Here is a 24,573-nt window from a genome sequence, read left to right as displayed (position 1 = left end):
GTATTTGTGATATGAGCATTCATTCATTTTAAATGTTCATCCATAAGAGGTCACTGTGTGATTCAATGAACACCTTGGTGTCAGCAGCATTCCTCTCCCTTCCCACATGCTCCACACCAGATGTCCAGTCATCTCCAGTAATGTCCCAGCTATTATCCAGCTGCCTTCTGTAGGGAAAGCTAAGGCAATAAGGCAAGAAACGTGTAGGCGTCCGTCAAGCGCTTTGATTGTATGACCTTAGCCGATTTTACCATCACTTAAATGTACCTACTTTTCATTCATCATTAATCTCAAATGGATCCAAGAGTTTTACAACTGCTGTAGAAGTTTTAAATAACTGGTAAAAAATACATGAAAATCTGGGAGACTGTGTTTGAACAGCAAAGACAGAAGCTCACACAACAGCTCCTCTGGTTTCCTAGGGACTGTGGCCTCTGGTTTTGAATCTGGCTCACCAAGATACTGTTTTGTTACTAGCTGGTAGATGCTTTCACCACAGTGACTCCCATATACCATGGGACATGTAGGCCTGACAAGGTAACCTGCCCATAGGAACTTTTCAAGCATGAAGCTTTTGTATTGCCATTTGCCATGACATGAGAGGGAGTAATAGACAGAAGTAACTTAACGACAACTGTAACTATGTTAGCTCAGTTCAGCTCATCAAATATCTTCTTGGTGAATTAAGGTGACTTAAAGGGAAGTACTTCGTTCAGAGATTTCCATGGAAAAACAAAAGCAAAAAATAAAAATAGGCAATATGGAAATTTTCCAGTGGAAAACTTGTTCTTGTGGAAATTCCTCTTTCAATTGACAAATTGTGTTTATGGGAAGTTCCTCCGTAGCTGTAGGCATAGACCTCATGCTGAGAAGTTTAAAAGCAGCTCATATTTGACCTGCTGCTCTCGTCAGATAAAATGAGGGACCAGAGCCCTCATCTTTCCCTTTTGCCTATGCACTCCCTGAAGCACACATGCAGTCCCACCACCAACATATTGACTGCAGCCACAGTACTCACCTGGTTACTCAAGCATGTGGAGGGACTCTTGAAGAACTGATCCCAAATCAAGATTAATTACAGGTTCTTATACATAAGCTGTCCCTGATAAAGCTGCCACTGACTTCAGCAAAGTTTTGACCAACACAAGGGATTGCAGGCTTGGGAAAGTCTTAAACAAAGCTCCTTAGAGTTGACTGCGCCACAGACAGGGAACCTGGGCCTAACTTTTACATGATTATGTGAATGGACCTAAATCATGGATGGGACTTCATCACTATTAATTGTTTTACACTGGCTTAAACCAGTAAGAACTACACACTCCACAGCTAACCTTACAGGAAGTAAGACAAACATTTTTAGTGAGCTTCCTGAGGGTCTTCTAAATTTGCAGCAGGAGCACTGAGTAAGCGTCTCCTTTACAAAGTGATATTAGAAAAGCATAAACCATTCATTATAATGTATTTTCTTTCTATCAACCACGCTAGTATGAATCACCATACTGTGTAAACAGGCTAGAAATCATATTTATGGCAGGGCTCAAACTATCTCAGCATGTTAGAAGAAGAAAAAATCTGTTTGAGTAGGCAGGTTTGTAAAACCCCTCACAGTCCAGAAAGAGGCATCAAGTCCCTAAATCATTCACCTGAACTTTTGCGGTGATTTACAGTAGTTCTGTATAAGCCTTGTAATTTCACACTAAGGCATTTTTTACCCCAAATAAAATGTAGATCCCTTTGGGGAAAACCAGTTAATTCTACTGGCAATATGGGACTGAACTTTACAACTTACTCCCTGTGCATCTTGTTTCCATGCTGACTGAACGCTGGCCCATGCAGGCTATCCAACAGTATCTCTGAAACCAAGCCGAGTTGGAAGAGTTTGGGCACTGTGGAGCTGGGGCAGGAGCACCAGCCCCAAGGTGCTGCTGAGGAGGTTGCCGGCAGCTGGCTGCCTGCCCACTGCCATGAAGTGAAGGAGTGGACAGAGGCCACTGCTCAGCTGCTACAGTGACCTTCAGCTATGCTGATCTGCGATGTGAATACACCCCTGGGCCACGCTCTTGTTTCTAAACCACATGCTTTCTTAGCAATATGCAATGCTACGTACACATACATGGTGTTGGGTTCACATATATAGCCCCACATCCATACTGCGCACGAGGCCCGCAGATTTCTCACCGCCCCCAGACACAGAATGGCCAGCCCATTATAGCAGGGGATGCTCTGCACCGGGAGAATGCAGCAACCACACGTGCTCACTAAGGCGTGCTGTGTGGCTGTAAAAATCATATATGCTGAGGTCAACTTGCAAGCAACAAGAATTACAGAGATCAGTTAAAAAAAGATCATGTCTCTCCACCACAAAGAGTTATGGAGTTATATAGAGCTTTTGGGACACTGCAGTAATAAAACACAGTTACAACGAAAATCTCACTCAATACATCCTTTTTTATTGAAGTGGCATGAAGGGCATTTATTTTCAGTCAGACACTCGAAGGAATACCCCACATGCTAGATAGATAGCGTCATGTCACACAGCAAGTTGTCTCTTCCAGCATGTTACAGAGGTCTACTGCACTGAAACGTATGTGATAAGAGCAAAGGGCCCAGGCTCTTTTTCATATTCTCTGCATACCTGTTGCTATCACACAGCTGCTCTCAAGTCTACAATTTCCTGTGCAGTACAAACTGCATACCACTTCCCCTGCAGAAAAAAAAAAAAAAAAAAAAAAAAGCCTTGCTTGTTCTTAATTGACGATGGAAATACTGTCATATTTTCCACTAGCCAAGCTTGAAACCATTACTGAACGAACCTTCATTAATTTTTCCACAACATTTTGCAGAAATGTCAGGAAACAGCTGCACCAGAAATGATTAACTGTCCTTATCACTAGGGTTTCATTGGCCAACTTCAAATTATATAGTTTTTCTTCTTTCAAAATTCTACATTCAATGATGTTTTTGTTATTCTTTAGTTGAATATCTCAATACACTACTTTCTTTTCAAAAGTATCCAATTACACAGGTTTAGTGGTGCACAGAAATTTTACGATCAGTGGAAGAATTTGTACAGTTTGGAGCTGCATACTTCTAGGAAAAGATTGCTTCCTGCAGATTGCTCAGCTGTGTCTTTCTTGGATCAAATTCAATGAAATTCACAACTTGAAGTCAGATTGTGTTTGCCAGTCAGACCGAATTCATTATGCAGACAAACTTTTCTTGCTGCATTTTCTTTCCTCTCCCGTTCTACCCTTTTCCTTTCGCCTTTTCTCTCCCCACATTTTCTCTCTTACCTCTTCTTCAAGCTATACTATGCATCAAAACTTAACATACAATGCACAGTATGTTTACTGGCAAAAACAAGTGGAACAGTGTGTTTCATAATTCCAAACATGCAACCTTTGAGATGCTGAAGGCTTGGTACAAAATAGATTACAGCCATCTGGAGCTAACTGCTAGCACGGATCTGAGATTCCCAACTAACCAAAACTTTTCAGGATCAGAACTTATTAGCAAAGCATCTGTGAGCAAAAGAATCCTCTAACATGGATTCGCACAATTGCAATGGGCATTATGTATTTTTTCCAAAATGTAAATTCTTCAGATTTCTCATAAGAATACAGCGACAAGAAGGAAGGCTCACAGGATTACTTTTAAAGATCTACATAATCCAAGTTTCTTGTTTGCATTTTGAAATATTTAATTTAGCATTACTACAGCATGACAAGTTAAAACAATTCTGTGTATTTGTCACCAGCAAATTCAAAACCACAATTGTTCATTCTATGTCTGCATTGAAGCTGTGAGCCTTGCATATGTAACCTTAGGATATATTTAGAAAGAGGGAAAAGTGTATGTGAATAGGTAAATGCATGTATTAGAAGTTACATAAAATGAATCTCACTGGGTGTGGTTCAGTGTTAATAACCTTATCACACCCCGTCCATAAAAAAAATAAATTGTCTGTTTGTTGAAATACAGTACATAAATGGAGGTTTATCTAGTTATTATGAAAGGATCCTTCTTGCTGCCTGTAATTCAAAATGATTTGCATTTCTTGCTTTTTAAATCGGTCCTTTCCATGGCAGTGTGCATTGTAGCACACAATTCACCAGCAGCTCTGCTCAGAAAGAGCCAGACGCTGATGCCCTCACCCTGTGCTAGGTCTTCGTTGTTTTCAGCAGGTATACAGCTGTCAGAACCTGACTCAGAACCTCTAACATAGCCCAGTATTACTATCAAATTGGCGCAGTGCTGGTTACAAAACAGATCTGTTTTTAAATTACTTTACCAAGATATTTGTGGAGACAGCAGAAATTGCAGTACACTATATTCTGTTTAAAATAAGCATGAATATATATGGATTCTATTTACAATGTATGAAATACCGCCAAAAGTGACCAGTTTTTCTACAGATTCAATTTTGTAATATGCAATGCTGAATTTCTCCTTCACATTATCCTTATCTGTCTCTGTTCTAGTTTAAAAGCAGTAGCTTGCAGTGCCAGAGGATTTCAAGGACTGTGTCCTTCCAATATATGGCATGTTAATGCACTGCTTGCTATTGAATGCCCAAGGGCAGGGAGACTTCAAGTCACAAGGTTCATTTCTGCCTCCTCCAGCTGTTTTTGAGCATCTTTCTTCCTACCCCAGACTGTCAGAAAACTAGCAAATAAATTTGTTATGCTACTATCCTGCTCAGCCACCTCCTGGACGTAGAAGAAACATGCTTTTCTCTCTCTGACTAGTAGTGGAACAAGAAATTAGTGTTCTTGTTTTTCCTTGCACTTCCACATCCTGAGCTCAAACCACCACCACTGAAGAACAGCCTTCTGCTCACACACAGTCATCAACAAGCAGCAGGATCTAAGGGCAATGCCATAACAAAAAGAGAGACCTTGAACTTGCTTTACCCTTTGCATGGTCATTTATATTTGGGCAAAGTGGATAACAGCTCCTTTAGCACTAGGGTAGTGGCATTTTATGCTCGCCTGGCATTCACTTTACCCAGGTATAAATAGCAAAAGGTTTCAGACAGTAGGGAATCGGGACCAGTATCTTCAGAGGATTCTCAGCCAAAATAAAGCAGCTAGTCCTCCACACCACAGCTTGTACAATCTCCCTCTGCTGCAAGAATCAACCCCTGCAGGGCGCCTGGGACTGCTGGTTTGGCAGCATTGCATGCTCCTGTCTTCAGGGAAAATGTGCCTTCCTATCTCCCCATATCTAGCTGTGGAATCAAACTGCAAGTTTTCACCTGTAAAGGAGGCAATATAGGGATCAGTTTCTTAATGGGAGTCTTTTATTAGCTCACATGGCATATTTACTACCCTACCAGTATTAAGCGCTTGCTTTAATATCCTTAGCACAGAAAGTTGCAATACATATTATCATAGTTGCAATGGCACCACTCTAAACTACATTAATTGAGAGCATCTATTCTAAAGTTCAGCTGTTCCAAACCACCATTACTAGGCTGACAAATTATAAGGGGAGTTCTCAGCATTCAAGAGAGCCACAGCAGCAAGGGCCCAATGCACAAAAGTACCATTAAGTTACACACTAATGAAACCTGAAAATTTTATGCTAAAAACCCATTTCGGAGGATGGCTGCCACACTCTTGTGTACCAAAGTTCTCAATTTTCCCCTTAAATCCTGCCTGGTGAGTCAGGACATGGCTAGGTTTCGGTACTCCATTACTCCTGCTTATAAATTTCACACACTGTTAATGCTTCCCAAACAGGGAACAGAGCTCAGTGCATGAGGACAGTTTGTTTCCCTGCTGAACTTTCACTGTAAATTCCACAGGACCTATGGCAAGCATGATGCGTAGTTTTTTGCAAGCATGTTCCCTGTTAACACGCCTGCTGACAGGCATTAATTTGCACTCCTCTCACCTAGCTCTGATCCCAGGCTGCATGGGAAGATCTCAGGTCTCAGACTGCAGGGGGGAAATAGTGCAATGCTCATAGACACAACTTCAATTGCAAGGACTTGCAAAAGGATGAATAAGAAGAGATATCCCATATAGCAGCACCATGGACTGCAGAATACTTGGGATCAGTTCCAGGTTTCAGCAAAGTGTCAAGGGACAGCCCATTTCAATTTAATGCCTGCCATTCCTTCCTTCAATTCATATATAGAATGAAACAGAGGTCCAATCCTATTTACAGTTCTCAAAAAAACGACAGTTTTATCTCAAAATACATTGCATATTTTCCTTGAACGCTTCCTGGGATCATGATATGGCATGAGAATCTTGTATCTTCTTTATATGCCTAGTTCTTACGGTTGCAGATAAATATTGAAGAATAATAATAAAAAAGCCAATGAAACATTTCCTTAACTTTTCACTATTTTAAGTCAGTCTTATTACATTCAGAAGGCTAACCAATACACAGATATTGGAGAAAAGGAGCTCCTCAGTGCTGCAACAAAACTAACTCTGTCTATTACACGAAGGCACAGTCTCTGAGACCAAGTCAATGTGAAATCTGTCCAACCTGTGACTAGCACCTTGAACAAACATGGAGCTGCAACAAGTAGCTGAAAAGAGACCTTTTCCTGACAAGATAAACTGGTTTCTGAACTGTGTGTTACCATAGCTAAACTGCTACTGGGAATCCACTAACTTTAAGCTAGCTTGGGTATCATGACACTACAGTGTCATTATTTTCATAATCGCAGTTTGCATGTACCCATGTGTTCAAGACCCAGAGGAAAAAATAAACCTTGATCTTAAGTATCGTCAACAATGCACTTGAAATGGCAAGATGGTCAAACAGAAACCACCAACTTACTCTTTAGGACAATTAAAAATGATAATAATAATATAAGCAGCTCTTTTAGATATCAAAACCCCATCCACTTTTTTTTTCTTTGTATTTTTTACAAGTAAATTTTTCTGCTAATTTCTTTCAAAAAGTATGCTCCCTGGATTCTTCATGAAAGAACTGTACAAAGAAGAGAAAGTGGCAAACCAAATATACAGTCAAAGCAAAGACACCATTTCTGAATCACCAAAAACATAACCTGTCCAGAAAGAGAAATGCTTCTGGTTTCAGCAAGAGGTGAGTTCACTTGTAACAAAAGGACAAGTAATCAGTTACTCTTTAAATGTGAGTGACTTCCAGTTAAAGCTTTCTGAGAACAAAAAGATATTCACCCAGGCCTGCTCCCCCAGCTCATTTCAACCCATTCTTTCCTTGCTTTCCTACCTGGCTGCTGCCGTCAAAGGTGCAAGTGAATAATGGTTCCAGTCAAGGCAATTCGGTTCAGCACTCCAGCGAATATGGCTGTTCACACTCTCTTCCACCTATTTAGAAAAATAAATACGAAGGATTTTTAAGGATTTTTGTCAAGTCAGCCTTGATTTTATAACCTATGTGATATATGCTGTGAAGCACAGATAACCACAGCTTGCATTGTACCCAGAGTTCTTTCTTCCAGGCTTCCCTGTGCTCTTGAATGCCTGCATGTGAGATGCCACTGCAGGCTACATGCCAGGGATGGGCAATGAGGAGAGCATCCCAGGGTGGCTATGCTCCTGGAGAGGGCTGCATCCCAGGGGAGCTGACAGGGAACCACCTGACAGCACAAGGTCCCAGCAGGAGGCCCTGTACGTCCCCTCTGCTCTTCGCCCTGCCGTGCCCCGTGGTGCATGGCTGTGACGCTGGGCCCTGGCTGGCCGCCCTCGTGGAGCAGCTGGGTCACCGCAGCAGGGAAGGTGCCTGCTCCTCAAGGGCTGACGAGCACTGTGGCAGAGGAGCATGGCGGAGGCCTCTGGCAGGAAAGTGCCAAACTTGGCACACTGGACTTGCAGATCGGTGGCCATGGCCTAACCAAGCTCCCACAGGAGTATGCAGAAAACCTTCCTGGACTTCCCCTGAGCACAAGGGCTCCTCACACTGCCCTGTACCCCAGACAAAAGCCTGACCACCACGCGGGTGGGCAAAGCCCCATGCTTCCACCATCAGCAGAGCGCAAACACGAGCTGAGGGAAACAGGGTGCCAACACATGAAGGGTGAAGCAGGCCTGGAACTAGTTAGTAGAAGGCATGTGCTTATGCTTTATGCTGTACTGTTTGCTATCAGCAACAAAAACAAATAGCAAATGATAATGTGTTACTAACCAGCAATGTCAACAGTGGTCTATACAGGCATCTGAGTATATAAAATAACATATGCTCTGGCTCCAGCCACTGACACTTTATCACATCAATATACAGCTTTCTAGGAAATGAATCTGGATGCGGAGCCAGGAACCACTTTTCAATCTCTGAGCAGACAAAGCCCAATACGTTTTTAATCTATGGGTGAAACTTTGGCAAGGCTGCACTCAAGGGCAAAATCCTGTTTTTAGCAGGGCCAGTATTTCACTCTTGATTTTTACAGCTAGCCTGAGAAAAGTTCCAGTCAAAAAACAAAGCAAAGCAATAAAGAAGTCACGAGTCTTTATTAGTCCACCCTTCACTGAAACCTAGGGGTGCTCCAAATTGCAGCTTGCTTTCCCTGTTAGTATATGGATACCCTCTAGCCCTCAGCCCTGTGCTTTATGCTTTCAGACAGGCCAAGCTGGCTTTAATGATGCTGGCTACACTTGCATAAAGCTTTTTCTAATGAACATGAATTGCAAATCTGTTTATCTTGCCCCCAACCCAAAGACAAGGGGCTCATTTAGACTAAATACTCTCAATAGCAAGCTGGGAGGAACAGAGGGGACTTCCATTAAAAGACAACAAAAACATAAGTGAAATATATCATTTATGACACAAACTCATACTGCTGTTCCAGCTTCAAAAAAGTCTTTGAACTGAAATCCATGAGGAATGCTATATCCTGTTTTCACCAATTTCTCTTTTAGCTTTTAACTGATGCGAGTCAGCATATTCACTCATGCGGTAGACTTCACTGTCTTCAGCGGCATTCCTCAATGGATACATTAGGGTCAGATCCAAGTGTGAAAGACTCCACCTGACTTCCATGAAAGTTGGGTCAGTTTCTGAGTATTTAAAAAGCTTAATCTTTACTTATAATTAGGTAAAATATTATCCAAAGTTCTGGTTAAGGACAGTATGATTTTGTCTAGACAGTACTAATGCCTTTCCTTACTAACTTAACAACCTTACAGAAATGTTGGAGCTAACAAAGAATACATGCTCTGAGGGAACAGCCAACCGACAGAGCCTCTAACAACTCCAGATGATGCACGTGCCATCAAACACAATTTTACTGCCCAATTAAAGCTCCCAGAGGCTTTGTTGTGATACTAAAACCAGGAACTTTTAATTTGTTTTTATCATTGCATTCGTAAAAACTTGTGCAATCCTCGGTTGTTTGGAAGCGAAAGAAGACGAGTTCCTTTAACAACAGCCCAGCAAAGAAAGGCAACAATGCAACAACCATTGCAGATCATTTCCTAGCATTTGGTCATATCTGGTCAAGACTTTTAATATACTGCTGTTGTTTGCCAGCCATGGAGACTAAGATTAAACAAGCACATCAGAAGGGGAATGAGAGTATGAGAAGCATGGCATGATTTACAGCTCAGAAGACTTTTTTCAATTTGAACTTTGTAGCTCATACACTCAGGGATTAGCCTTTTACATGGGACTTGGAAACACGAAGGCAGAGGTACTCTGATGATGACTCTTACCATCTGCTTTTGAAAAGAGTGCTAGACTCTCCCCTGGCAGTTCCACTAATCACTCTGATTGTATAACTACACCTTCAGTAGTGAAACAAAAATGTAGCAGTAGGCATTGGCAGCATCTGACCACAAAGATTAATTCATTTCATGGATCAACGATCACTTTGTTTTGTGTTACTCCTTATATTTCTGTTACACTGTCACTGTTCAGTTAATTGAGGAGGTATGAGAGGAAGATTCCTGTGCACTTTACAAGGTAAAAATATATCAGAAATCTAATGTGTATTTTAATGAAAAACTAAAGTTTAAGGAAAAACTGGCAAATATTTATTTTACTGCTAATTATTCTAAGGTTTTGAAATAGCACAATAAATGGGTGAAATTGCCTCAAGAGTACAAAGGGCAAATAAAGCCTTGCCTCTGTTACTCCTTAACTGGCTTGCAGCAGGTATCATTCCAGCACAGACTGTACCTTACCATGGAAAGGGAATTCACTTAAGGACTCAGATTGACCAGGTCTATAAGATTGCTCGTACCAAAGACGATCCACACAACACAGGTAGAAAAATTCGCACACTTCTGCAGCTTTCCACCCCAGGGCTCAAATTCATGGCTGGTAACTCAAAGCACTGAGGCAATAAGCAAATCTCCCACTTCTTTTCCATAGGTTCAAACCCCTCCTTTATATATGTGAAACAGCCCATTTTGACTTTTCTCTTTGCTCTTTCTCCTTTTCAAACACAAAGTCCAGAGAATTCTGTGAATAAGAGTCCGCATTGGGAGGAGTAAGAAGTCTAGAACTTGCTTGATTGACGCTATGATGCATTAAGCTCCAGACATCAATCTCGGTCTCAGTACTTACTCTCTGAATGGGCAATATTTTACAGTTATCGCTCTCTAAACAAAGCACAATTTATTATATACACAAATTGATATCTACAGCAGCTAAGACTAGAAGTAAAAATGCCTCCCTACTTGAGGAAGGTAAAAGCAATGTCATGCTTTAAATTGACTTCATATGATCAATGGCAGAACACAATCATCTGAGAAATGACGTTCACATCCTGATCAAATGCAATCATATCGTATGCAATTGAATTTGGAAGAAGTGAAAGAAAATTACTCCCATTACTATACTGGTGTTCTCACTTAATGTGTTCACGCAAATCACCTGTGAATAGATGAATTAAAATACTTACAGTGCCTCTACCTTTACCCTCCTAATTCCAGGTCACTCTGGAAGCCTTTGATGCTGCAGAAATATGCTTTCCTACAAGCAGTTTGCTGAAATTAATGGATCAAATCTTGAACTACTTCCAAATTTAAAGGTATATATATATTTTAATCAAATGTCTCTATGCTGTAAACATTTTCATCTTCATTACTGAAACATAAATGTGAAGCCAAATATATTTTTTCTGTATTTATGCTTTCTTTGTTTTCCACATTTTTCTCAATAGGAGTGTGACAGCCCATTAAAATTTTGTGTTCACAGCTTGTCTTCATTTTGGTATTTTGGTTTCTGCATGCTAGCACCGTGCTGCAGATCTGAATGCAAAGAGCACCAAGAAAACTTTGCATCATTTTTCATTTGTTGAAATGTATTAATTTACAAATTCATACGCATGCAGATGTTTGCACATATATGCATGTATGTGTATATGTATATATGCATATGTATACATATTATGCAACTAAAGATAACCATACATACTAATGCATGTCTATGTTTGTGGAGCTGCTTGTTACCTCTCAGGCTCTCCAGAAAGTTAGCAGTAACAAAATTTATCTAATAGATATATTATGCCAAGTGACTTTTGGAACATCACCTATGAATTTTGTTTACCTTACACATAAGTGATCCACTTTATGAAAATCAAATGCCTGATTTCTTTGACAGCATTATATGGAGCATTGGACCCTCTCTAGGTTATTTCTTTTATAGCCAAAATCCACAATGTGCAGGATCCTGTTTTGCTGCTAGCGCTGGAACTATGATTTTGGGTTACTTTTTTTTCCACTTCAGCCAGGAGCTAAATTAGCAAGAGCACATCCCCCTAAGTATAGGTCCATAACCTCACTGCAAATAGCAGTTTAGACACTGCCAGCTGAGATCAGTGCCCTCAGCTAACCAGGCTTGATGCTTTTAGACAATGGTCAGGCTGACAATTGACACTGTGTCCACATACACATGTTGCTCAACCCATTTGTCTAGTCTGCTGTTGCCAAGAGGATCGTGCTGTTTGGGCAGGCAGCTTGCACAAAGACGTGAGTACCTTTCGCGATCATCTGGGAGGGGGCAGAGGCAAGAACAGCAGGTCTCAGCTGAGCCCAGGATAGGGTTCCTGGTAAAGCTCATGCTCTAAGTGATCCAAACAAGCTTCAGAAAAACCACCCTGAGGAACCCCCTGCACCAGTGTCTTGTTTTTTCTTCCCTCTTTGAACAACTGGGCAAGCTGTTCTAGGTGGCCATTCCTGAGCAGGAGGGTGGGACCAGCAGGCTTCCTCCAGAGGTCCCTTCCAACCTCAACCATGCTGTGATTCTGTGACTACCCTGCTATGACACCCGCACCTTGGGGGAAAAAGATAAAATTTAAATTAAAAAAAAGTACAGCCCCACACACCATGAAGAAACCAAAGCAGAGCCACTGATAGCTGCCAAGCAGGTGGGCTGTAATGCAGCAGGTGCCCTACAAGCCCATGACAAACACTTGGGCTGCCAGAACAATCTCACTGGAAAGACCATCCCCACAGGCACCTTGTTCAATGCCATGGCAAAGCACTGGCAGCAGCACTGGACAAGCTCAGCAGGATGAGTGCTCACTTGCCCCTGAGAAGTTGGTAACAAGGCAGACATGCAGGACAGAAGGGAACTGAAATGACTGGGAACAACAGAAATTTGTCAGCAGAGGATTCAAAGGTCTTGGGGTCTGTTTACAGAGTTTTGGTTGTAGTTACCTGCAAAATCTAGCCATTACTTTCTATAAAATAAAATTAAAACCTTAGCAAGGCCAGTGTTAAGTCAAAGCACAGACTTCATTCAAGGCACTCTGAGATCAGTCTCTGACACTGTGCTTCTGGTTGCAAAGACCTGTACAGCACAGCATGAACTACTGTCTTTTCAGGTCTGCGTCCACAGCAAAGCACCACCACGAGCAGGTGCATCATATGTTTAAAGCCACAAGATTAAGAGGGCTGGAGCATCTCTCCTATGAAGACAGGCTGAGAAAGCTGGGTATGTTCACCTGGAGAAGAGAAAGCTCTGGGGAGAGAGACATCATAGCGGTCTTTCAGTACTTAAAGGGGTCTTATAAAAAAGACGGAGAGCAACTTTTTACTTGGGCAGATGATAGGGCAAGGGGGAATGGTTTTAAACTAAAAGGGGAGATTTTGATGAGATGTTGGAATAAAACTCTTTTCTTAGAGGCGCAGGTTGCCCAGAGAAGCTGTGGATGCCCCATCCCTGGAGGTGCTCAAGGCCAGGCTGGATGGGGCTTTGGGAACCTGGTCTGGTGGGAGGTGTCCCTGCCCATGGCAGGGGGTTGGAACTAAGTGGCCTTTAAGGTCCCTTCCAACCCAAACCATTCTATGGGTCTATGATTTGTCCTAGAAATCTGAATGGGCCACAAATACACTTCTGACCAGAATCCTTGTTAGCAGGATGCTGCACAACTTCTTTACAAGGAGGTGGGTACATTCCTTCTCTGCCTCTTGCCACTTCCACACATCTAGAAAGGGAATGTTTAAAGTGTCCTCATTCCCAGTGCCTCCACACTGCCCCTCCAGGTCTAAAGAAAGACAGGAGAAAGAAGGCCGTGGAGTCCTCTGTCCTCCACTGTGAGGCAAGATCCCTCTGCGCTGATGTCACTGTGCTCTTGGTGCTCGCTCACTAAGTCGGTAATTTGTCATGAGCGTGGGCCCTATCCATACATGGCAGGCTGGAGGAGGAATGACCTCAAACTCTGTTTCTGATCCAGGGGGCGTTGCCAAAGCACAGTGTTTGAGTTTGATGCATGAAGCGCAGAGATATTTTCAGCTCCTGAATCACACTTCTGGCTCCACAGCTAACTTGAACTTCTTCTTAATTTTGTTTGCAATTTTTCACCTCCTGCTATCACCATGGACTCTCAGAAAAAGGAAAAAAAGGCTAGAAATATGAAGTTTTTTTGTTTTTTTTAATCACTTTTATTTTAATCACTTCAATTTATTCCCCTGTATGTGTGGTGGAGTGGAGCTAAACACATTACCAATAGATTAGTGGTGCATCACAAATGTCTGGTGTTTTTTATTTTTTGGTTCTTGTTGTTTGTTTTTAATATGCTATTAAATACTGCCAGTAAATGTTTTCTAATGATTTTGGTGTCCAGCCCAAGAATGAAATGGTCTGAAAAATGAGGCAGCCCAATAGCAGTTAGCCTGGTTACAGCTATAGGAGAGCTTTGAGGGATCCAATTTATATATTCCTGCAGCTAAAGCAATAATGTTTTGCTATACTTTCCCATGAAACAACACTGATCTGACCAGAATTCAAGAGCATAATTTGAAATTGGCCATAACAAGAAAGAAAAATTTCATTTTACAATACAAAAGGACTAAGTTTTAATTGGCATATCCTGCCAATTACACCCGCATCACCTCTCCATCGCCATGGCCTGATTCTACTCTCACTGAATTCAGTAGGAAAGCTCGAGGAAAATGAGCAGACAAATTATGCAACCTCAGTCACAGCTGAGCAAGTCATTTAAGCTTATGCTTAATTCCATCTCTAATCAGTAGAGCCAACTCAGCAAAGCAAAGCGTGTGCTCGAGTCAAAAGTGAATAGATGGCATGCATCCTTCTGAATATATTTTTTTCACAGACTCAGGATGTAACACCAAAAATTTTCTTCTGAGCTCATCGTACTGGAAGAAGGTCAAATTCAGCTGTTAATCAAACTGTCACCTACACAAATACTAGTCTTTTTAATTCATCCATAGATCGATTAAGCAAAACCAAAACAAAAAGTGGGGCATTATTTGGACACAGACAAACATGCACACTTCCCACAAATTGCAGGGAACCACGGAGGCAGGAGGAGATGATGCCTCCTTATCTACCAAAAGAGAAAGTAAAAATCATGGGCATATAGACTCCTCCATTTCCATTTCCCTCACATGAGAATGAGGAAAGAGTAGAAAAAAAAAATGAACACAAGATTTCATAAGGAATGTGGCTCTTTCCTAGATGCAATGAAGTAAACTGGGCAGTCTCTAAAGTCTTTTCTTTTCCTTTAGACTTCCTTTAGTCTCAGCAAGAAACATTAATCTAACAGAGACAACTTCCAGGCAAGCATGGATCCCCAGGAGCATTCCTCGACTGCAGACGAGGGAAAGGGAAAGCCTATTGCAAACAGCAGGGCTGCACCAGGTCATGAGGAATTTGCACTCGGTCGCAGGCTGTACCGCTCGCCTACTGCTGCCCTTCTCCCCAGATGGAAGGGCCTTATTTACCTTCATGTTTTGCCCTATCTCAGAGGTCACGAATAAATAAAAAATGCCTTGGGGTTGCCTGAAATCATGCTTAGCTGCCCAAGGCTGCTTCCTCCACAGTGGGTCTCCCTGGGCAGAAGCCCAGGCTCTACCTGTCCTCCAGCCCCTCCAGGCTGCCGGAGGGGTGAGGAGCAGGGTCAAAGACCTGATTCACTCCCTGAGGTTACAGTCTGTCCTTGCCCCAAAGGCACCATGAGCCGTATAGTATAAATGTTTGCAGGAATTAAACAACTATAGCAAAACACACATTATGCAAACATCTCCTCTCTTTCGAGATGACACAACATAGAGCACCAAGCGCAAACAAAACCCAAACAAACAAAGCAGAGAGGCATTGTGGAAAAAAAAAAAAGAAATCATTTAGTGAAGAGCTTCTCTGCTCTTCTTACAGCCATTAGGACAGCGATAATGCTGAAATGGCTGGCCAGCCCTGAAAATTGGATAAACTGAGACACAGAAGAGACAATTGAAAGCAAGGAGACAGACTGAAAAAATAAGTGAGACAACAGATGGAAAGCAGAAATGCAATGTCTAAACTGCAGCTGTAATTCTGCTAGTAGCAACCACGTTTAAGCACAGTTTGGCTTGCTTTCCTATTTTGGGGAGGGCAGGAGTTTTCTTTTTTTTTTTTTTTTTTTTTTTTTTTCAAAAAAAAAGAACAAACACAACTTGCTAGCAAAACTGCCATAGGTTCTCCCCAGATAGTTGTGGGTCAGGCAAATTATTTTCCTCCATACCTAGTAGCAAAATTATGCATCTAAGGGGCAAGCCTCTGACACCCTCTAGTTCCTTGTTACACAGTTGTCCTAGCACAGCTGGGGGGCAAAGGGGGCCACCTCATTAAAATCTATGTCCACAGCTCCAAGAACTGTGTTTTAGTTGCTGCTGGCCAGGGGTCAATTAAAGGAATTGTTACAAGCTCTCCCTTGGCAGCACAGCTCTCTTAGCCTCTCCCCTTTACTAGCCTGGCTGTTACAATCAGACAGGAAAAGGGTCGTTATTATTCTAGCAACATTTTATAGACTAATTTGGCAGTTTTTCTAGCACGGTTTTAGTAGTTTTGATAGCACGCTAGTATGGGAAGGGAGGATTTCCACATTGGCCCAAGAAACAGTTGTGGCAAGACTACCTATTTTTAACACGGTTTATTCCTAGCACTATTTCAGACACAGCATTTTCTCTCCCATCTGTTGACACAGTTGTTTTGTTTCTTTAAAGACACAGTTGTCTGTCTCTTGGAGGAGGAAAAAAAAAAAAAAAAAGAAAGAAAAAAAAAATTAAAAAATACCTTCAATAGCTGCAGAGAAAAACAGGAGACTAAAACCCAATCAAACAGTGAACTGGTCAGATGCTGGCAGACTGAAATATAGAGCAATTCTTCAGGTGCCTCTTAAAAATTACATCAGGTTTTGGCCTCTGTGGTATTCTAAGTGCGACCGTGGATTTTTAAAATTCAAATCTGATATGCTGAGCAACTAACCGAGATGGTTTATTGATCTACGGAGCCTAACTGTGAACCATATTGTCAGAGCGACACACCGGTCTGCTCAGGAGGAATGCAGCCACGAAATCATGGAGCAAGATGCCAGCACTTTCTTTAGAAAAGGAAGGAAAATGTAATGAGAGAAGCAAAGTGGGGGCAGAGAAAAACACCAAAAATTAATCAAATGATAAAAATTAAACTCTCATAACAGGACAAAACACTAAGCAAACCTTCTGATGCTTGGGTTGTCGGAGTGTTTTCTCAGATTTTTGATGGCAGTTTTTTTACCCCACTGGACTGCTGCAGTTCTGGGTTATGATCTCCCAGGCAATCTGAAAACCTTGTCTCCTCTCAAAGGCATTTCAAGCAGCTTGAGAGTTTGTAGGTGGAAGCAAATATATCTGAAGCATGGCTGAGGTAGGACCTCTACAGATCACTCCAGCAGTAGTGATTCTAGTAGGACAGCCTATTTGCTGGCAAAGCTGTAATACAAAAATGTGATACATTAAAGGTCGAGGCTCCAATACAGAGCAGACTCATATGTATTGTGTTTTAATTTCTTTTTATGCTGAGAGGTGCCTAGGGACCTGAAGAGGTGACAGAAAGATAAATCATGCATGACAAACTGGAACAGAAGACAAGGCTGTATCCAGAATAGGATAGCTCGGCTGGTGCAGCTGTCCTAGCAAACTGTACTGACAGTGTGTTCCTGGCACAGGCTTCATTCGTACCAGCAAAATCATATTAGTTGCTGGCACAGCTTTTTTCTAAGGTCCCTCTTCCCTCATCCAGTAAGCCAAAAATGTTTCTGTAAAAATAGAGGTTTGTCATAAGTGTATGAACAGTGGGAGCTTTGCGTCAGTCAGGGATCACATCAAGGATCAAGCCTCATTACACCTTTGGCCGAGATAGTTACGACAGCAAAAATCTGTGGAACAGGAGTGTTATTCCTGTGACTGGAGTGAAAAGTCCTACATAAAGATTTCAACACTGGCCTCTGCTGCTAGCAGGAAATCTTACATTCACGATTACATTTTGCAGAAATGCAGAGGTGCCCGGATCAGAAAGGTTACACTATTTCCACAACAAAAAGCAGTCCCTAGCATGCCTCCTACTGACCCTAGCTGCTGCTTGACCACCTTTAGGGAAGGGAAAGCTCCCCCCGGCCCTGCCCACGGCAGCAGGCACAGCCCAGGCAGCACACCCACTCTTCCCTGGGGTCACGGGGAGGGGGAAGTGGGGGGCTGTGTGGTTCTGCCTCCTGCAGCCTTCTCCTGTGCCGGGAAGGGAGGACCACCCGAGCCCTCTCTTCCCATCTGCACAGCGTACAGCAAGAAAGGACAAACTGCACCAAACCAAGCGCCTTGGACTATAGGGACAGCTTTAAAAAAACAACCACGTTCACTATGATGATGAAAAATACAGCTGACTTCAGATGTGTTTTCAAGAAATTATCACGTGGATCTGTTTTCAGGAGCTGTCTGAAAAGATATTTTCCAGGTGTGCTCTGTCCTACTGTTCACCATCACCCAAGTGATTTAAGATTTTAACACTGTCATCTATGATTTTTGTAAGAGAAGGGGCAGTGACTTTAACATGCCCTTGAGGAAATTAAGATCCGTGAGGGATCTGGCAGCCTCTACATATACAGCTTGCAGCCTGGTAAAAGGGCTTACCTGCCTTTGCTTTGGCATGTCTAGAGCTGCAGTCCTTGCCCACCCAGTATTATCTAATTTCTTTACAAGGCATGCAGTACGTATTTCTGGAAGGTTGGACCTAATCCAGGCTACTATGGTTTCCATGGGCAGGAAGCTTGAAGGTTTGGGATTAAAACAGCAGGAGGCTGAAAAGAAAATTGAGGACCTAGAAATAACAACTGATGGTCCTGACGCAATCATCGCCGAGGACACTGCAGCTCTCAGAAATGTAGTCAACAGCCTGGAGAATCTTCTCAGAGAAAAGGCTAGGTTTTGAAGGACAGTGGAAAGCTCCTGCAAACATAGTTACGTGACAGGTTCTGGTATGCTTTTGCTTATGGATTTCAACCAATTCTGCTGTCATCATGGAGGAAAATACACAATATTGAGCTATCTGATCTACCCCAGCATGCCTCATTTAAAGGAAAACTAGTGCTGCTAAGACCCATGACAGAAGTACTCTCCTTCCTCCAGCTCCTGTCCCCATTTGAAGGTGCTCCTGTCTCCACTGTCACTTCTTGCTGGCCAGAGGCTCATGTTCCTATTTCAGTCAGTCTGAGCACTCCACTGACCTTCAGTAGCCACTGAAGCCAACCCAGATGGCTTTGCCTGCAGTAAGAAACAGAGCCCTTGTGCGACTCTTTCAACAGTTAGAGTGGTAGAGTAGTAATTTCCAGCTAATTAGCAATGATGGTCCACGGACAGAGTGTCATCTTCAACCTCTGCAGCCCCATGCAAAGGCAATACCTGTCCAGTATCTGAGATCTGTAGCACAGATGAAGACTGATAGAAAAGGCATGAAGGAAAGTTTAAAATTCTGTATCATTACTGTGCTAGCTGAAGAAATGAACTTACCAGGAACCCTACTGAACTTAAGAGCCATAAATAACAATTAACCATGATTTTGTACTTGACAGTAGACTCATTACTTTAGGGCAGATAGACAGGTTTTATCCTGAATTTTCAAGACTTGAAAACATTGTTGTGGTAAAAGTACCACCCTGATATCCTTTTGTGATGGCTCAGACAACAGAGCCATAACAAAATAAAGACTATTAAACAGTGTACTAAAATGATCCCTCTCTAAACTACCTTTAACATCCCCCAAAAGGTCACTAAAACAACATATTTTAGAGAAGAAAATTATTTACCTTTGAAATACAAATGGCAATGTGTGTGAGCAGAGCCTCCTCTGAATTTATTCACGTCTCTGTCCAAGAATCTGATGCCAGCTCACACTGATACCCCATTGGAAACCTGGTTTCAAGCTGTCTTTGCTCTCTCTACTGTGTTCAGCAGAGGTTTAGTGCAGCTGCAGGCAAAAGAGTAAAGACTGGAAGGTGGCAATTCCACCAGGACTTGTCCCCTTAAAACCTCAAGGCTTCACTCTATGTTAGGGCTTCTGCTCAAAAATTAATAGAAAACAGGAAAATGGTAAGAGGCCACACTGACTGTGGAAAGTCCAACCGAGGAAAAACTGCCCTAGGAAAGGAGCCAAGAGCGAGCATCGGACCTAAAACACTTTCAGACAGCACAGTCAACATGCTAAACAGCAAAAGTGTTTCTGCCAGGAAAACATAATGCCACTGCTAAGAAACATAAGAAATCAAGTTAAAGGCTTCTCATGAGGAAAACAAAAGGCAGAACAAACAACAGTGATCATTCAGAAACTCAGACACAATTCAAAACTGAGGAAGAAGATAGGTTAGATCAAAAAAGGACAGAAAAGACCCCCACTGAATTCTACATCTCCAAAGAGATATTCAAAGTCCCACTTCAGTGTTTCCAGAGATGAACACCACAGATTCTGATTCAGGAAGTGCAAATAGATATATTAAAATTCAGTCAATTGTGTCCCAAACAGTTATCGTGCCATTCCAGAACCTTTGTGACCAGCAAAAGCAGCTTAAATTATATTTATTAAAAAAAAAAAAAAAAAAAAAAAAAAAAAGTAAGCATTCAGAGAAAATCCGCTATTATTCTATCAAGGCTACTTGATGATGGGAGATGAGCAGGGTCAACAGACACGAGGGGAAGGCTAGAGGCCAGCACACCACACTTGATCTTCCCAGCTGCATGTCCTCAGGATAGGTTAAAGCATCTCTCACTGCTCCTCTAAGTATTGCTTACTAATACTCCGATCCCCCAATACTTTCAAATGGGTTTTAAAGGGGTTAAGTAAACACAGTCATTATTATTCATGTTGGGGCTTCTCCTCTTTCTGACAAATGAAAGAAATCCTTAACTTGAACTGCAGAGCTGTGTTTCTGCACCTACGTGCCAATGTTTTTCATATCATTTCATTACGACTAGTCCTGGCAAGGAGCAGTAAAGTCCCCAGTGGGTTTGCAGATCATTACAGCAACATGATTAGAAAGCTTCATCCAAATATCGTAAAAGTCAATGGAACCTGGACTGAGCCCAAAGAGAAATATTTTTTCCTGCTATGGGTGGTTAGCTGTACATTATGTTTCTCCTATTGGTAAAAGTGAGTCTTCCTCTATGCACCAATTTTAATTACTCAACAATACAACCTGCTTTTGAACAATAAACTGTCATGAAAGAAACCATAACCTGAAATAGAAAAAACATCTTCTGTGCCCTGGAATCAATCAAAAATCCCACTGACTACAGTAACAGTTGAGTAACACTACCCCACTATTACATATATTGTGTATACTACGTGTACACACACAAAACACACATGTGCGTTGACCTACTAATCTGTAGGTCCCATAAACCCTTCCCTGGGAGCTATGACTGTGATGAATGCTTGTAAGAGGAAAGATAAACTTCTATGGTCATAGGAATACAGAGCGTTTCTCACCTTCTGCATAATATTATTCACTAAAATTTTATACATTTCCCAACCTTAAAATAGCAATACATTTCTGTGGAAAAAAAAAAAAAAAAGTTTAATTCTAAGAGAGAAGAAAAAAATGTTTTTAAAAAATAATCTAAATACTTACTACAGATACAAGAGGTTATTCATAAGCAGTACCACACCACTGAGTTTACGTAATAATTACTTGGCATGTTATATCTGTTACAACAAGCAAAGTAATATTCATAATATTTCTAGCTTATATGCTGTTCTTAGCACAGAGGGCTTTTTTGTCAGTAGGGCTGTAATAATTCACATCCTGACTGGAAGAACAAGCCAATCTGTCAAGAGTAGTACCTGAAGAGAACAAAAATCACATAAAACATTTGGGCTGGAAGCAACCTCTATATGGGTCGTCCTAGATCATCTATCATAGACGCGCATCTAGTCTAGCCATGACAGACTCCGCACCCTCCCATGGCAGTTTGCTCCACTGACCTAAATGTTGCACAGTAGTAACCCCTTTCCCATATCGAACGGTCTAGCAAAATACTCCCTGCTGCAGCTTATTAACAGCATTGTTCCCCCTTTTCTCTTCAACAACATCTGAGGATACCTTGCCCCATTATTTCCAACTCTTTTGGATGCATATGTATAGTTATAGTTCTGAATTACACCTTCTCCAGACTCAACATACCTATACTTCTTGTCTCAAACACTCTTTTATCTTGACTTTGGGCTCCCCCCATCTTGCTGAGCAGTTCTATGAATTGAGGTTACCTTTTGGCTCTTGATGTTATGGACTGAAGGGGATTTGAAATGTTTGCACCAAGTCTAGTTAGGAATTTATTTTATGAGGCTTGAAGTTACAAATGTGTCATTACACATCTCCCTGCTTTATAGTGGCATTTGTTCTTTCAAATTTAATATTGTACTCCCAAGAAACACCTGGAGCAAATCACGCATACAAAACCAATAGGCACAGTAATGAGATACTTGGAACTTAATGCTGCTCTTCTGCAGGATGTGCTCCATAATTCCAGGGGGCTCCCACCCAAACTTGATCAAGGAGTTTTACCTCCTTACATAAACATACACTTCCAATTAGAGATTAGGCACTGCTAGGAGTAAAGCTGTATCAGCACAAAGATTATCTGAGCATTTACACAGAATATCTGAAGGCTGATGAGTACACACTAAGGTCCACTAGCAGGATCCAATTTACCTGCTTCCAAGCTGTTTCTGATATGACTAGTCAGGCTCCAGACATGGCAATGGTACCATACGCTTGGACACTCTCTTCATTTGGTGTATCGTTGTATCATAAAGCACATGCATTTAAGTAGAATTTGGGACTTGAAATCAATTACTTACCCATAACATAAAACAAATCAATGTTTCTAATGAAAATATATGCCTAAAGGAAGTGGTGAAGAAGAGGCTCTGATACTTGAAAACTTTTTTTTCTCTGTCTTGACAATGAAATTGGCAGAGGGCATCCCAATGGCTTACTCCGCAGTCATTTCAAACATCTGCAATACATTACCCATCCAACCTGTTTTCAGAATCAGTAACAAGAAGGTTTGTTTTTTCTTATTTTTCACCATTTCAGCAAACAGAGCACATCACTGCCAGGACAACCTTTGCCTGCTGCCAACACACAAAGCTGAAAACATGCTTAACAATAGCGTGGCACAAGCAACTTATGCATTGAAGAAAGAGCAGTAATATCTGATACGAACAGACAAGCGTTAACTCTCCAATATGCAGCTCAGAAAACCGGCTTATTGACCATAAATGAATTATATAACCCAACTTATATCATCTGAGACCTAGGTTAGGCCACTACCACTTATATGTATGTGGGTTTGCTTTCCAGACAACTGTCAAGTTACATTCCTTATATAATGCTGCTGCGTTGCTAACCTGAAGTGTAATGAATGTGCTCATTATAGGGTAATTATGAGTACTGAGATCAAGAGCTGTCAATAATTTGATTTGCTCCATATATGGTAAAAATTTATCTTTGCTATAAAGGGAATCCCAATTGCATCTTTTGAAACAGCAGCAAAACTTACTGATTTCATTGGATTACGAGTCATAATCTCCCTCTAGCCACATATGTAAGCCCATGCTTCAGCAGGTGCCTGGGACAAGGAAGTGGCGCTGCAAATTAAACTGCTGCCTGCACCATAGCTGCATCAGGCCTTGGCATACAATCCTCTGCATCCTTAAGCAAAACAACTTGGTACATAAATTTGCAGCACTCGTGGTCAAATGGATTCAATGTTTTCTGTATAGAAGAAGCAGCTATGCACAGTACATTTTTTTGATTGTTCAGTCTAGGTTTTTTTTTTTTTTTTTTTTTTTTTTCTGTCAATTTTGTGCAGCCTCTTAAAGATTGCAAACAGAAACAGCCTTCAGCAGGGATTTACATTCCAATCACACAATCTCAAATTTTTCCAGAAAAAAACAGGTTATTGAACTGGGTCTACAGTTTTCAAATAAGTCAGGCCCAACTTCTAGATGTTGCCTATAGGTTGTGCTTATGCATTGCCAGTGAATTGCTATTTAATATATTCCAAGGTAAAGTGATGCCTGGGTAATTAGGCTCCAAATTGGGCTACAACAAACTGATAATGACAGGAGTAGGTAAATCTCTAACACCTGTCCATTTATATGGAAGGTTTTTTGGCAATTTTTCAAAAAGACCTAAAGGTCTTATAAGGGTGTCACTGCTAATGAGCTGGGAGAGAGACTTCTTTTTTGCCATAAGTTCTTGTAGGAAAAAAGCAATGGTGTTCCTTCCCCACAGACAGCAGGACACAAATAAAGCCCAGTCAGTGGCCTGTTCACCAAGCTCAGAAATGTATCGCACATCCATTCCCTGCACCCCAATGTACAACCCAGCGCTGGCCAGCAACTCTTTCACCAAGTGACATGGGTTCACAGCTAGAGATGGGAGAAAGGTTGCAATGAAAGAGCAAATGTCCTCATAACCACAGTGTCCCGACCTGTCCCCTCTGCTCTTCTGGATGAGCACTCTCTCTTGGGATCAGCCCCCAACCTTCAGCATCCCCAAGCTCTTTTTTGGAGGCTGCCCATGCAACTGACACACGCTCCACTGCCCTTGTGATGATCTGTGAAATGATGAGCAAGAGAGACTATTCCTGCACAATCTGGCCCAAACCGTAGCTCTAAATGTATCTTCCAATTCTACTCACATATTTATAGGCTCCCACGCAGGGAGATTATTCTTTAAAAAATATTACAGGAAAATGCTGCAAGTGATCGTCATTAAAAAAAATCCATCAAAATTTCATTAAAAATTAACAAAAAGAAAGCATTAGTGTTGTCTTACTAACTGGGGGGGAGGTCTCATATTATTAA

The 24,573-nt window shown here is 41.6% G+C and overlaps 1 protein-coding gene across 4 annotated transcripts in view; it reads right to left on the bottom strand.

The window, feature by feature from the left end:
• The window catches only part of HIVEP2 (HIVEP zinc finger 2), a 134,622-nt gene that overhangs the window by 47,262 nt on the left and 62,787 nt on the right, over nt 1-24,573 (bottom strand). For 2 of the 4 annotated variants that reach the window (XM_082756095.1, XM_082756096.1), the window contains 2 exons: nt 16,893-17,144; nt 7,219-7,316 (listed from right to left, as the gene is read on the bottom strand). The gene's annotated coding sequence lies outside the window, so the exon portion shown is untranslated. The remainder of the gene's footprint in view (nt 1-7,218; nt 7,317-16,892; nt 17,145-24,573) is intronic. The other 2 variants (XM_082756094.1, XM_082756097.1) reach the window with 1 other exon arrangement.

This window comes from Aythya marila, assembly GCF_965140915.1.
Source record: "Aythya marila genome assembly, chromosome: 3".
NCBI lineage: Eukaryota > Metazoa > Chordata > Aves > Anseriformes > Anatidae > Aythya > Aythya marila.
Note: the sequence above shows the minus strand (reverse complement) of the source record. Positions and strands in the feature narration are given on the sequence as shown.